The sequence below is a fragment of the Cebus imitator genome, unplaced genomic scaffold (assembly GCF_001604975.1).
Source record: "Cebus imitator isolate Cc_AM_T3 unplaced genomic scaffold, Cebus_imitator-1.0 Scaffold1, whole genome shotgun sequence".
NCBI lineage: Eukaryota > Metazoa > Chordata > Mammalia > Primates > Cebidae > Cebus > Cebus imitator.
Window position 1 is genome coordinate 4,163,085 of NW_016107316.1, and position 15,457 is coordinate 4,178,541.

Here is a 15,457-nt window from a genome sequence, read left to right on the forward strand (position 1 = left end):
CGTGGAATTGATTTCAGTTTGTTTAGGGGCCAGCTAGATTCTTATAAAATTTGCACACAGAAACTAGGGCTTTTTCTTCTCTGCCTTTCTCCCTTCTAAGATTCCCTTCACCTTCTGGTGGTTATGGTTACCCTGGATTCTCTTGCTTTATTCCTCAGACCAGAAAGTCAGTGGGTTTTCCATGGGAGCTTGAGTCATCCCATGCCATGCTGGAATGCAATAACCCTCTGGCAAAATCTGCAAAAACATAGAACTCACATCATGTGTTTCCCACATTCATAATGTCAATTCTGCTCCAAAATCATTCCACCATTGATTCCTATTCAGAGTCTTGCAGAAGTTGTTTTGGCCATTTTCCTCATATATGTTGATCTGCTAGCAGCTTACACCACTGTATCAGAAGTGGAATCTTTTTAGCTAAAAATCACATTTCTGGATGTTACATAGTTTCTAGTGGAAGTCAATGCTAGAACAATCTGTTAAAGTTGACCTTGAATTGCCAGTGAAAAGATAAAGCAGAGAATAGTTTTAATAGGAAGAGACCAAAGGCTAGAGCTGGTAAGACGAGCTAGGAGGCTTTTACAAAAGTTAGGTAGTGAGAAGGCAAGTGCTTGAGATTGAGGCAGATTTTTAAAATATCTAAGAAGTAAAATTGACTGAGCTTGATGTGCTAGTGTTTGGCAAATGAAAGAGAGGGGTATATGAGAATGGTCTCAATGTTTTGCTTGGATGAGTGACAACAAAGATTGAAATGAAAGAAATGTGACAGAACAGCATTTTTTCAAGGGAAGGAAGTGGGTGGAAGGAGTCCAGTTTTGGAAATTCTGAGTTTGAGAACCTTGCAGACAACCAGAATGAATATGTTTATTATATGCAATTTGATGTGTGGGTTTGGACCTTTAGGAAGGAAGTCAAGATTTAAGAGCATTTGGCACATGCGTGGCAGTGAAGCTCTGGAAGTTAATGGTACTTTTTCTTGTGGGCAGAGGCAGCTGATGAAGCCTTGTGGGGGAAAACTTGAAGAGACATCGTGGCGAGCTTCACCTAGTTGAGCAGAGGGCACCCTGAATTGATTGGCCAAGGGCTTGAGAGTTGGTAGGTCAAGTAATGAACCTGTTTCAGCAATTCAAGTATGATGGCCTCCTGAGATAGTGTGTCTCAAAATAAAGAGCACCCAAGGATGGCTAGAGAGTGAGACTTTCTGAACGTTTAAAGGCAACAGAACGTGTTAAAAATTTGTATATCTTCTTAATGCATGTTATTCTGATCACGAATGAAAAACAAAAACAAGCTTTCCTGCAAAAGTCTCACCTCTCTCCTGCAGCCAGTCCCCATACTGCAGCATTTCTAATCTGGTGGCAGGGAAGGAGTTCACAGTCCCATGATGTTGATGTAGATCAAGGCTGGATAGAGCAATGATTACACTTATGGTCCGACCATGCACTTCAAAGCAAAGGCTTAGGGAAAAACAGCCAACCTCCAGTGATCGCATTCTGCCCTAGAAAGTCTTAAATTATTTACTCTTTTTATCACTTGCAAGTTCTTTTCTCTGCTATTCCACTGGACTATTTCTCTCCTCTGAGTCCTTTAGAGCCTTGGTTTTATCACTTGCAACATTTAAAGTAATCCCTTAGACTTTGGACCTGTCAGTTATTTACAGCCAAATGGCAGAGCTGTCATGTCAAGACTGCAGATACAGAATGCTTTAAGACTCCTTTCTACTTTGCATTATTCATGTCGGAATGAGCCTAGCTTTTCCTGAAATCTTCCCTCGTCACCCTCTTTTTACATTCTTTGGAGCTCCCAAACTGAGTTCTAGAGGCAAGAATAGTTCTTTAAGAAGGCAAAAAGAAAAACAACTTCTTTGTAAGGAATAGGGCTATTTTTATTCATAGGCAAGTCCAAATAATGCATTTAGGTTTTGCTTATGAGATGCCATGACATGGTGAGCTGAAAACATTTTTGTAATTCAAGGCAGTTTGAGTGCATCTGTATTTTGAAACAGGAGACATGGACTGTATTACTTGCAAAGTTGGCTTCTGTTGGATAATGAGATCAGATTTATCTTACAGTATATATGCATGTATGTATGTATGCATGTATGTATTATCAAACATGTATAACACATACCAGGTGGCCAAGCCATCTTTTAAGTGATTTACAAATATTTACTTGTTTAATCTTTGTAATAACTCCATGAGATTGGTATGTTTATATTCCCATTTCATATATGAACATACAGAGGCACATAATTTTGAAGTATCAAGGGCATGATAAAGTAAACAGCTTCCTCAAGGTTATATAATCATAAGGGATGGGGCAGACTTTCATTCCAGTTTTGGCTCTGAAGTCAGTGTTTTTAACTAGTGTGCTTCACTGCTCTTAATTCTGAACCACCCCATCCTTACTACAAAATGGAAAATTTCAGAAATTGAATTCCAAGGTGTTTTTCCATATTTAAGATTTATTATAGTGTCAATCTCTTAAAAACCTTTGAAAACATCATGAAACTTTAATCACTTGTTTACCTAACAAACAAGTGTTCTTGTAGTTCAAATATTTTTAAATTAATAATATTCTGTTCATGCATTAGTGATTACTAAAACACACTGATCTGGCATAAATGATAATTAGGTGTGGAATATAATGCAGAGACCTGGCCTTACACTTTTATGCTTCCATTAAAAATTCCCTATGCACAGAAAAGTCTTTTCTTCTGGTGTATGTGATGGTCAGTGGTGATTTCCTGAGTGTTTTTTTCTCCCCAGTACCTACGATGGTATGGCAGATTAAAGATAGCCACATATTCTTTGATGTTCTTCCCAGTAAGAGGAGGCATCTATGTTCTTTCCCTTGAGTTGGGGCAGGTTCTGTAACTGCCTTTATGATCAATACAACTTGGAATAGTGATGGTAAATCAGTCTCTGTGCCAAGGCTGTAAGAACCTGGAAGCTTCTATATCTTATATTGACACACTTTCTAGAATAATCCATATGTGATGTAGGCACCAGATCCAGGTGGTGGAAGACCGTTCAGAGAGAAGCCATTGCCCCTAGCCCAAAGCCCTGGTTGAGCCTCCATCAGATCCATCATCAGCACTGATTTGCCAGACCCGTCACTCAGCTGTCCCAGTTAATGCTGTGTGAGATGGATAAGCCATTCTCAATGGGCCTTACATGTATGTCGTCTTCAGCAAAACAAATAATTGTTGTTTTAAGATGCTAGTTTTTGGGAGGGTGATTTTTAATGTAGCAATAGACAAAATGGGCAGAGTGTAGGTAAGTCGCAAGGGCTGCATTAATGTAAGTGTGTCAGTTATAAATACAATACACAGGTTACCATCCAGGTTTTTTGGGGCCAGAAGCTTATACAATTCAGGGGAGGCATATTTAAAATTAATTCAAGAATTACAAAAACAAAATTAATTTTCAGTAAATATTTATTTAGAATGAGGAAACAAATTATTAAAATATACTGAAAACTTAAGAGATTCCAGTCCTTTTCTCCTGAGATTCCTTTAGTCAATTTGCTAGAAAGGCTACTTAAGCGGCCATGCTTCCTGACTGCCACTGAGCATTGCTTCCCTACAAAGAAAACTCTACAACTGCCAGCAATTTCCACTATACAGAGAAGCCTCAGGCAGGTGGGGACCCTGAGAGGCAGGCGGGGTTAGCTTCTTGGTGAACCTGCCTTTGAACATGAGCAGCCTCTACATTCTACTTCCTCAGTGATTGATGCCAATTACAGGCAGAATGTTTGTGTCTCGCCAAAATTTGAATGTTGAAATATTGTCCCCCATTGTGATGATATTTGGAGCTGGGGCTTTTGCAGGGCAATTAGGTTTAGATTAGGTCATGAGAGTAGGGCCTTCATGATGAAATTGATGTCCTTATAAGTGGAACATAGGGAAGGTGGCCATCTGCAAGCCAGAAGAGGGCTCACGTTAGGAACCAAATCTGCTGGTCCCTTGATCTTGGAATTCCCAGTCTCCCAGAATTGTGAGAAATAAATATCTGTTTTTTAAGCTACCCATTTTATTTTTTAAAAATAGTAGCCTGAGCATTCTAAAACAATACTCACCAAGATGATGTAAAAATATAAGAAGATACAGGTTATACAGCACAACAGCATATTTATTTTATCTCAGCATTCTCATATGGTGTGTTGAGTGTATAACTTAGCACAAACTTAGTGAAAGTCAATAAGGAAAAATATACCATAGTTTTACAAATATACAGGCACCTACAATACAGAACATTTAAATTAAAATTCTCAAGCAAAATCTGGATGTAAGATATGGTTTTTGTCTTAGGGTCCATGTACCAGCACTGATCAAAATATCAATTTTAGTTTAGTTTTGCCTTAGTCCAGCCTGCTGTAACAAAAACCATAAACTGGGTGGCTTATAAATAACAGGCATTTATTTTTTCACAGTTTTGGAGGCTGTAAGTCTGAGATCGGGGTGCCCGCATGGGCAAGTTCTGGTGAAGGTGCTCTTCCTGTCCTGCGGATGGACACCTTTTCACTGGGACGTCACAAGTCTGAGAGATTCAACAAGGTCTCTCTCACTCTTCCTCTTCTTATAGTGCCACAATCCTATGAGATAAGAACTTTACCCTTGTGAATTCATTTAGCTTTAATTAACTCCTTAAAAGCCATATCTTCAAAAACAGTCATACGGGGGTTAGGGCTTCAATATATGAATTTATTAGGAACACAAACATTCTGTTCATAGCAAGTATAATTCAGTCACTTTTTAAAGTTCTTTCACTGTCCTGCATCTGGCTTGGCTCTGGAGATGCAAACGTGACTCTAACGGAACCGTCTTTCTCTTTCATGTGGCAGTTTGAGCATGTCCTCCTGAAATACACATGATGAATGCATATACTTCTGTTATGTAATCTAGCCCTCACCCCTACTCTGACACTCATACACAAATTTAACTCCACTAACAAAAAGAACTCATATAATATCTTAGCAAAGTGTTGTAGGTAAAGAGAAGGGATTTTCCACATCACACAGCAGAACTGTCCAACCATCTCCCTTAAAGTTTCACTCTTACCAACCATTCTACCCACCCTCCCTCACATTCTAATATTCTTTCTCTTCCTGCTACTGTCTCTCACTTGCTTTTTCTTTTCTTGTAGTGCTATTCAATTTTCCATTGATTTTCTCTTTAACTAGACTCTCATTGCCAGCTCTGCATACAATTTTCAGTTAGCATTCTGAGTTAATTTTCTACTTTTGTAGAATTCATTTGCATTTGATCTATCATCTTCATCAGCAAAACAAGGTCTTGCTGTGCGTGTGTGTGCATGTACATGTGTGAGAGACAGAGGATGGCTGAGAGAGAGAGAAAAAGAGAGAGAGAGAGACAATGTTAGCTTTCCTTTGACTAGTGTTTGTATATTTTTTTGTTATCCTTTGACTTTTAATCTATCTGTATTTATCTACTTAAAAATGTTTCCTTTAGACAGCATATAGTTAGGTCTTTGTTGTGTGTGTTGGAGTGTGTGTGTGTGTGTGTGTGTATGTGAGAGGGAAAGAGAGAGAGAGAGAGCAAGAGAGAGAATTCAATGTAATAATCTCTGCTTTTTAATTGGGTATATAGACCATTTTCATTTAATGTAATTTTTTATATAGTTGGATGAAAATCTAGCATCCTGCTAATAATTTCTGTTTCCTTATCTGTTATCTATTTCTTTTTTCTTCTTTTTCTTCCTAAAATATTTGAATTTGAATTCAAATGTTTTATGATTCCATTTTATTTCAATTATTGGCTTATTAGTTATATCTAATTTTTAGTTTTTAAGTGATATCTATATCTCTAACTTATCACAACCTATGTTCAAATAATATTGTACTGTTTCATGAATAGTATAAGAATCTTAAACAGTGTATTTCCAATTCATCCCTTGCATCTTTTGCACTATTGCTATTATAAGTTTTACATTTGACACAAGATAAAACTATAATATAGCACTATAATTTTGTGTTTCAGACAGTAATTTTTTAATTATTAAAAATAATTTTTTTATATTTACCTTATAGCACTTTTCATTTCTTTCTATAGATCCATGTTTCTTTCTATCAACATAAACTTTTGCCAGAAGAACTTCTTTTTGTTTTCCTTGTAATACTGCTGGAAATGTAAGGCTATGTGACTCTGAAAAATTCTTATATTATTTTCATTTTTGGAAACATTTATGCTGACTATAGAAGTCAGTGTAGATGTCCTGTGTGTACTTAAAATATGTCACATTTATTGTCTTCTGGGTTTCATAATTTCTAAAGATAAATATGCTGCAAACATTATCATTGTTTATGTTTATCTAGTTTGTGTTGTTTTCTCTGACTGATTTAGAGATTAACTTTTTACTTAAGGTTTTTGCCAGTTTGACTGAGATAAATATAGGTATTTTTTTCTTTTGATATTCATCTTGCTTTGTATATTGTGACATTCTTGAAACTTTGGTTTGATTTTTTTTTTATTATTTTGGGGAAATCTTAGTAATTCTATTTAAAAAAAATTTTTGCTCCATCTCTTTCTCTTCTCTTTCTGGGTTTCCAATCACACACATATAAGACCATTTGATATATAATCTCACAGTTTTGGATGCTGTATTCTGTGGTTGATTTTTTTTTTTCTACTCTCTTTTCTTTTGTGTTTCATTTTGGATTCTACTGAGCCATCTTCAAGTTCACTGATTCTTCCCTCAGGTGTGGTTAGTTGGAGGAATTTTTTATATCTCATATGATGAGTTTGATTTCTAGGGTGTTTTCATTTCTGTATGGAAGTTCTCATATGCTCATGCATGTGTCCTCTGGATCTATTAACATTTAGTGACAGTTTCAACTCTAGGTTATCTTCTGATCCCTTTCTGTTGACTGTTTTATTTATGGACAATAGGTTTTTTATTTTTGCTTTTTTTAAAATTGTCTCTCATAATCTCTGCTTGAATGGTGGATATCATGTGTAGAAAAGTGGACTCTAGGTAAATATTATATGCCCCTTGAAATGATAACATCCTTCTTCTGTCAAGATGTTGCTGTTGAGTGCTGAGTCAATCAACACCAGGAGTTGAGCTAGTTTGAGGTGCTGTTCTTGCTGTCACTAACCTTTTCAGTGTGTACTCATAGGCTTCATACTCCTTCAGTGGTGGGTTGCTGTTGATTGGCATCAAAGACAGTGCTATGGTTTAAATATAGTTTGTCTAACTCCTCTGAATCCCATGTCAAAATCTGATCTCCAGTGTTGGAGGTGGGGCCTAGTGGAAGGTGTTTGGGTCATGGGGGCCGATCTCTTATGAGTTGCTTGATGTCATTCTCATGGTAACCTATGAGTTCTCATAACAGCCAATTATTTAAAAGGGCCCAGCATTTCCCTCCCTCTCTTGCTTCCTCTCTCACCATCTGATCTCTGCAAGCAGGAGCTCCTCTTTGTCTTCCACCATGAATAGAAGCAGCCTGAAGCCCTCCCCAGAAGTTGGGGCTAGTGCCATGCTTCCTGTACAGCCTGCAGAACTGTGAGCCAAATATATGTTTTTTAAATCACCCAGCCTAAGATATTCCTTTATGGCAGCACAAATGGACTAAGGCAGGTGGGACTGGGGTGCCAAAATTTTCCTCAAAGCTCCTGCTCTCCCTTCACCTTTCTGATATTCCTGTTTGCCTGTGCCGTGGAGGTAGTCACCCTATGTTCCTGCTCCTGCCCCCAAAATACTGGCTGCTCCTTCTCAACCAATCTAGGTTCACAGTGGGCTTGTGGGGACAACTTTGTTATTTTGGGCCCTATCACTTTTAGATTGATCCTTTTATCTTGGGTTTTGAGGCTTTCTTAACATTCCTGTCCCTCCTCTCCATGGCATTAACACTTTGTCTAGTATCTGTGGTTGCTTTTGAGCTGGAGCTTCCTGCTATCTTTTAAAATGACTTGTTTCTTTTCCCTTAGAAAAAGTTCTTTAGGGCCACGCATGATGGCTTAACGCCTGTAATCTCAGCAATCTGGGAGGCCGAGGCGGGTGGATCACAAGGTCAAGAGACCGAGACCATCCTGGCCAACACGGTGAAACCCCGTCTTTACTAAAAATACAAAAATTGCTGTGCGTGGTGGTGCGTGCCTGTAGTCCCAACTACTTGGGAGGCTGAGGTAGGAGAATCACTTGAACCTGGGAGGTGGAGATTGAAGTGAGCCGAGATGGCAGCACTGTACTCCAGCCTGGCAACAGAGCAAGACACCAAAAAAAGAGTCCTTTAGGTTTTTTTTTCTTTTATCCTTCCTACATTAAAATTGGGTTTTGCTTGTACTGTGGGAATTATGTTCTTTACTGCTCCTCCCCTAAGAGCACTGGGGTCCAGGAAATGGGTAGTGTTTTGCGAGTGGTCTGTCATAGTGGTCAAGTACATCCTGCATGTGTATAACTGAGAGGGGTCCCTTCTAGTCTCCTGCCCTGCTCCTGGTCTTTCTAGGGAACAGCTGAGGGAGGACATGGCAAGAAGGTTGAGTGTGACTGCAAATTCCTCTTGTGTCTGGACCTGCTTGCTCTGAACTGAAACTTCACCTTTAATAATTTGTTAAATTTTGGTAGTCTTCTTACTCACCTACGTGGCAGGACTTGTATCTCTGAATTCTGTTACAAGTGAGAGAACAAGAATTTCATGTTCAAAAGGGTTGTCCTTGTTTGGAATTCAGGGTATGCAGTTGCCTTGTAACCTCAGTTCTCCGATGGCCTCAAGGAAATTTGTAGCTGATTGTGACCAGACCAGCTACATTGTGGGAGTTATGCTCTTTACAATTTTCTTCATCCCAAGTGGAAGCAGAATTCTATTCTCTTAAGAGATTAACAATAACACAGAACTTTGAAATCAAAGAGAGAGGTAGGGCAAGGAAGGAAGAAAAGAAAGAAGGAAAGAAGACAGGCAGGCTGTATACAGCATTTTATTATTCTTAATATGTCATCCCCACATCTTACATTACTAACCAAATTTTATTAAGCCCTTACCGAGCTAGGTACTTATTAAGCCAGGTCCTGCCTATTTTAAGCTTTCATATATGTAATCTCATTTAATTATCACATCAATCTTATGACATGCATACTAATATTACACTCATTTCACTAATATTTTACTCAGTTATAATACTCATTTTCTAAGTCTTGAGACCTAGAAAGTTTAATTTGCTCACGATTATCCAAGTAGGCTTTTTGTCTTAGTAGTAAGCTTGTTCCTTTTTATGTAAACTGTTCAAACATGTGTGTACTATCCATAGGTATTATTGCTTTAATTTACAGTTGAAAATGCTGAGATCAAGAAACAAGTGACTGCTATGAGGTCATAAAGAGAAAGCATAAGAGGTAGAAGCCGTTAGAAAACAGGTGTTTTGATTTTAAGTTGCAAGTGCTCTCCATCCCACAAAGATATTGAAAATGGCTTGAAGAAGGGTCTATGGAGTATCTTCTCTTAATTCTCCACAGCACTTTATATAACTCCTAATGCATGATGAAAGTTAAATTCTCATTGAGTTAAAAAGAAAGAAAAAACATGAGAGAAAGTCAAGAATGGAGAGAGGATGAGAAATTGAAAGAGAAGGAAAGTTATAAAGATGAAAAGGACAAGAAGAACAGTCTGTATTTATAAAATATTTTAGAAGAAAAATAAAATTTGCTTCTCCATGCTGTCAGGACATGCTTTTTAATTTGTGGAAGTCACACACTGCAGATGTTGCCTTCCAGGTTGCTGTTCGGATCACCATGACAAAGGCACTGCCTCGTCTATAAATAGATGGTCAGATTGATTTCACATCCTGTCCTGGTTCTTCCGACTGCTTGATGGGTGTGACAACATGATCGATGAGTGATCCCATCCACCCTGACTGCACAGGCCTCGCCTGCACTGTCTTCTGGAAGATGACAATCAGGCTCATTAAATCCAGCACAAAGAAGCTTCAGAGACATTTGTCCTATCAGAGAAATTGAGCCTGAACCCATTACCATTGCATCAAAGGGAACTGAGATTTAATCAGCCATCCAGTCCAAACCTATTGTTAGTAAGACAATTTGGATCTTTCCTTTACCTGTTTGGATCAATGTTAACTGAAACTTCAATGGCCAGATCTGATGTCGGTTCCAGCCTAGGTGTAAAAAAGCTATTCAACTGGACATTGATATGTTTCCATCGTAAGTGTGGCTTTAATGCATTTGAGGTACCTGGAACTGTAGCCTGAAAAACTAACACTGAGTCCTGCCACAGAAATTCTTGACCTTGGGCAAGTCATTTACCCCGAGCCCCATTGTTTTTTTCCACTGTGTTGAGGAGCATAGATTATGCACTGGATCAAAGTCTCTGGGGACTTGAGAGTTTCTAAAAGTCAGTGCCCTCACATAGAAATATAAGCAGTGGTAGCATGTCCCTTAGAAGTTGCTATGAACATTGCATGAAGGAGCTGCCTGGTCCATGGCTTCCTGCTCACATCATGATGACAAGAATGATGACAAACTAATCATTCAGGGTATGAATGGTAAAAAAAAGAAACAAAAAACAGTTAAATTGTAATTTTAGAAATATTAGTGTGACAGCGAGTATTATTATTATTAGAAATATTAGGAGTCCTTAGTCAAGGTGTCTAGTAATATGCATTCGTTCATTTAATTGGCATTTATTATGGACATAATATGCAGCTGAGCTACTTATAAAACCAGAAGCAACTTTTGTCTATTATAACAAAGCTCAAGAATCGCATACTGGTTTCTGGTTTTGCATAGGCCAATTTCACACTGATCTGAGAAGTTTCACCCCTGCACGGATGGTCAGATTGGATACCATTTCTCATGCTGGCCTTCGAAGCTGACATGCTCGTGAACAAGAAAGACCAGGTCTGAGGGCCGAAAGGCAACTTTGAAATTGCTTTGTTAAGTATGCGGAATTCAAAGTGTTTTCCATTTAACTTTAACCCTATTCTTATCAGGGAAATCTCCGTTTATTGAAGATTTCTTTAATGCTCTGCCATTGCTTTAATACCATGCTTATTTTGTACTCTAGACTAGTATATAAAATTCACTGCAAACCCCACACATCTCTGTAAAAGCCGGTGAGGGAACTAGAGTCCCATTTACGGCAGGGAACTCGTCTCTAACTAGAAACTCAGCAAATATATGTAATGTCACCTCCCCAGGTGGTGACACCTGAGCCCCAGAGTAGAGTGTGCTGGGCTGTACACAACCCAGTTCTGAGCCGATATCATAAGAGACTGTCTGTGTTGTGCTAACCACCTTCCTCCCTGATGGCAATGCAGAGCCAGACAGAGGACTGAGGAAGACAGAAATATGACTGGATTTGCATGTTACTACAGAAGACACTTAGGACTGATCTTGCATTTTCACTTTGCTATGGTGCTGAGAGATTTTCTATGTCTATCTCAGAATGCCTCCCTGGCTATGCAGTCAAAGAACTGGTTTGTCATAACTGGATAGCCAGATCAGCCTGAGGTTTTCATCTAGCTGGACTGACTTAGGGATAGGGTAGATAACTCCTAGGAGTGGACAAAGTCCAAACTCACACTCATGAAGAAATTTCCTTCACCTGGATGTGACACCTTTCATTCCCCAAAGAATTTAAGCTTCCAATGCAGAGACCCTTGGTTGGATAATTGCTTTTAGGAGTAAGCCTTCAGCATCAGTTCCTTTCTGTTTCTAATTTTTTGAGGGTGGTGTTGGGGGAACCCATGGGTGAGGAGATGAATAGCAGAGGACGGACGTGACCGCAGCCTGAAAGCAGAGGAGACTGGGAAAGATCAAGGCAAATTAAGTAAGTTATATTTGTACTTCGTATCAGAACTTGTATTACCCCTTTCTCCGATATTCTTTAATCTTTCAATTTTCACAGCATCCTATTAGAGAGTCACTAGTATAATCTCCATTTACAGATAACAAACGGAGGCTCAGTGAAGTTCAATGGCTGGCCAAGGTCACAGGACTACTAAAAAGCAGAGCTGCAGGAATCCAGCTCTGCCAGACCCCAAAGCCCCGATCTCCACTTTACCTCATGCCTCCAGGGATGATACTGTTTGGGTGGGTAAGGACAGTAATCCCTGAAATGCCTTTTCTTTTCATATCTGCCACCCAGAGTAAATTCTTCCTCTGATCCAGCCCTGCCTGAATCCTCTGGTCATCTTCCCTGTAGCTTCTAGCTGCTCTCCCTCCCTGTCCTCTGGATTCCGGTATCACATGTCTATGTCACACACTGTAGATAGCCCAACCCCGATAGTTTAGGGAATTATCTCATTGTATTTCAAGCAAAAATCTGATTTCATGTACATTTATGCCTTTTTCATGACTAGTGAATGTCCTGTCCATATTAAGTGTTCAATAAATCCTGCTCTGGATACCAGCAGATGTGGATAATTAATGTTAAAGGAACCAAACAGCAGCTCTGTGAACTTCTGTGATGAAGATACTGATCGCTGTCTGAACTGACATGAAAACAGGGTTTATCCAGGCACACACACCCCTGGGCCATGTTTGCCCAACTCTTCCATTTGCGTTACCTTCTCTCCTGAAGATAAATAGTAGATTATCCCTGGCCAATGAATGGAGCTCATTCTGTTCTTATTAATGGGAAAGTAAAAAATATCTCACTCCTTTATCATGTGGCTCCCAGCAGAAGGAGATGAGGTGAAGGTCACAGTAAACCCAGAACCAGGCAGATGTGTCCACAGGACTGAGCTTACTGTATGTTGTGGCTGCTGCAGCACACAGTGGATTTCCACGACAGTTTAGTCTAGATACCGGGAACTTTCTGTTTATGGCTGATTTTCTCCATATTTGTGGGATTGTACTATGTTGAATTACAAAGATTAAATAATTTGGAGAAAAATACTTATTATGAATAGGGGATATCTAATTCAGTCCTTTGTTCATATTCACTCCTTGATATCATTTTAAAAAATACATTATATCAATATGCCCTAGTTCTTGTATTATTTACTCTTCACCTGTTCATGAACATTTGGGTTGTTTCCAGGTTTTGGTTATTTTGAGTAACGCTTCTTTAAAAATTCATGTAGAACTGTTTGTGTGAACATATGTTTTTATTTCTCTTGAGTAAAACCCAGAAGTAGAATCGTTGAGTCATATGATAAGTGGATACTTAACATTATAAAATCTGCCAAACATTTTTCCAAAGGTCTTATGCCATTTTACACTCTCACCAACAATGTGTGAGTTCCAGTTGCTCCATGTCCTCATCAACACTTACTATATTGCTAGTCATTTTGGTATGAGCCAATCTGGTTGACATGTGACCTCACAATAATCAAGCAACCATCACCACCACACATTTTCAGAAACACAAAACTGAGCCAAAAGAGAACAACTAGTGATATGGTTTGGCTTTGTGTCCTCAGCCAAATCTCACCTCGAATTATAATAACCCCCATGTGCCAAGGGTGGGATCTGGTGGAGATAATTGAGTCATGGGGGCAATGTTCCCCATGCTGTTCTCCTAATAGAGAGTGAGTTCTCGTAAGATCTGATGATTTTATAAGGGGCTTCCCCCTTCACTCAGCACTTATTCTCTCTCCTGCTGCCCTGTGAAGAGGTGTTTTCCACCATGATTGTAAGTGTCCTGAGGCCTCCCCAGCCATCGCTGAACTGTGAGTCTATTAAACATCTATCCTTGATAAATTACCCAGTCTTAGATAGTTTTTTATATAATAGCAGCATGAGAACAGACCAATACAGTAAATTAGTAATGCAGAGAGTGGGTGCTGCTATAAAGATACCCAAAAATGTGAAAGTGACTTTGGATTTGGATAACAGGCAGAAGTCGAAACAATTTTCAGGGTTCAGAAGAGGACAGGAAAATGTGGGAAAGTTTGGAACTTCCTAGAGACTTGTTGAATAGCTTTGATCAACATATTGATAGTCCTAAGGACAATGAGGTCCAGGCTAAGGTGGCCTCAGATGGAGATGAGGAACTTGTTGGGAACTGGAGTAAAGGTTACTCTTGTTATGCTTTGGTAAAGAGACTGGTGGCGTTTTGCCCCTGCCCTAGGGATCTGTGGAACTTTGAACTTGAGGTGATTTGGGGTACCTGGCAGAAGAAATTTCTAAGTGGCAAGGCATTCAAGACAAAGCAGAGCATAAAAGTTTGGAAAATTTGCAGCCTGACAATGTGATAGAAAATTAAAACTCTTTTTTGTGTGGAGAAATTCAAGCAGGCTGAAGAAATTTGCTTAAGTAAAAAGGAATGTTAATCACCAAGACAATGGGGAAAATACCTCCTGGGCATGACAGGGAAATTTATGACAGTTCCTCCAATCACAAGTCTGGAAACCTACAAGGTAAAAATGGTTTTCTGGGCCTGGTCCAGGGCCTCACTATTGTGGGCAGCCTCAGGACTTAGTGCTTTGCATCTCGATCACACCAGCTGTGGCTAAGAGAGGCCAAAGTAGAGCTCAGGCTGGTGCTTCAGAGGGTGCAAATCCCAAGCCTTGGCAGCTTTCACATTGTGTTGAGCCTTAAGGTGCACAAAAGTCAAGAATTAAGGTTTGTGAATCTTCCCCTAGATTTCAGAGGATGTAAGGAAATGCCTGGATATCCAGGCAGAAGTTTGCTGCAGGGGCAGAGCCCTCACAAAGAACCTCTTCTAGGGCAGTGCAGGGGGAACATGTGGGGTCGGAGCCCCCACATAAAGTCCCCACTAGGGCACTGCCTAATGGAGCTGTGAGAAGAGGGCCACTGTCCTCCACAACCCAGAATGGTGGACCCACCAGCAGTTTGCGCCCTGCACCTGGAAAAGCAGCAGGCACTCAATGCCAGCCCATAAAACAGCCAGGAAGAAGGCTGTACCTTGCAAAGCCACAGGGGTAAAAACTGCCCAAGGCTGTTGGAACCCACCTTTTGAATCAGTGTGACCTGGTTGTCAGACATGGAATCAAAGGAAATCACTTTGGGACTTTAAGTCCCAAATGACCACCCTATTGGATTTTGGACTTGCCTAGGGCCTTTAGCTCCTTTGTTGTGGTCAGTTTCTCCCATTTGGATCAGGTGTATTTACCCAATACCTGTACTCCCATTGCATCTAGAAAGTAACAAATTTGCTTTTGATCTTACAGGTTCATAGGCAGAAGGGACTTTCCTTGTATCAGATAAGACTTTGGACTTGGACTTTTTAGTTAATGCAGTAATGAGTCAACACTTTAGGGGACTGCTGGGAAGGCATGATTGTGTTTTGAAATGTGAGAGCACGAGATTTGGGAGGATCCAGTGGGGAAATAATATGGTTTGGCTCTGTGTCCCCACACAAATCTCACCTTGAATTGTAATAATCCCCATGTATCAAGGGCAGGACCAGGTGGAGATAATTGAATGATAGGGGCAGTTTCCCCCATGCTGTTCCTGTGATAGTGAGTTCTCCTGAGAACTGATGGTTTTATAAAAGGCTTTCCCTTCTCTTGGCA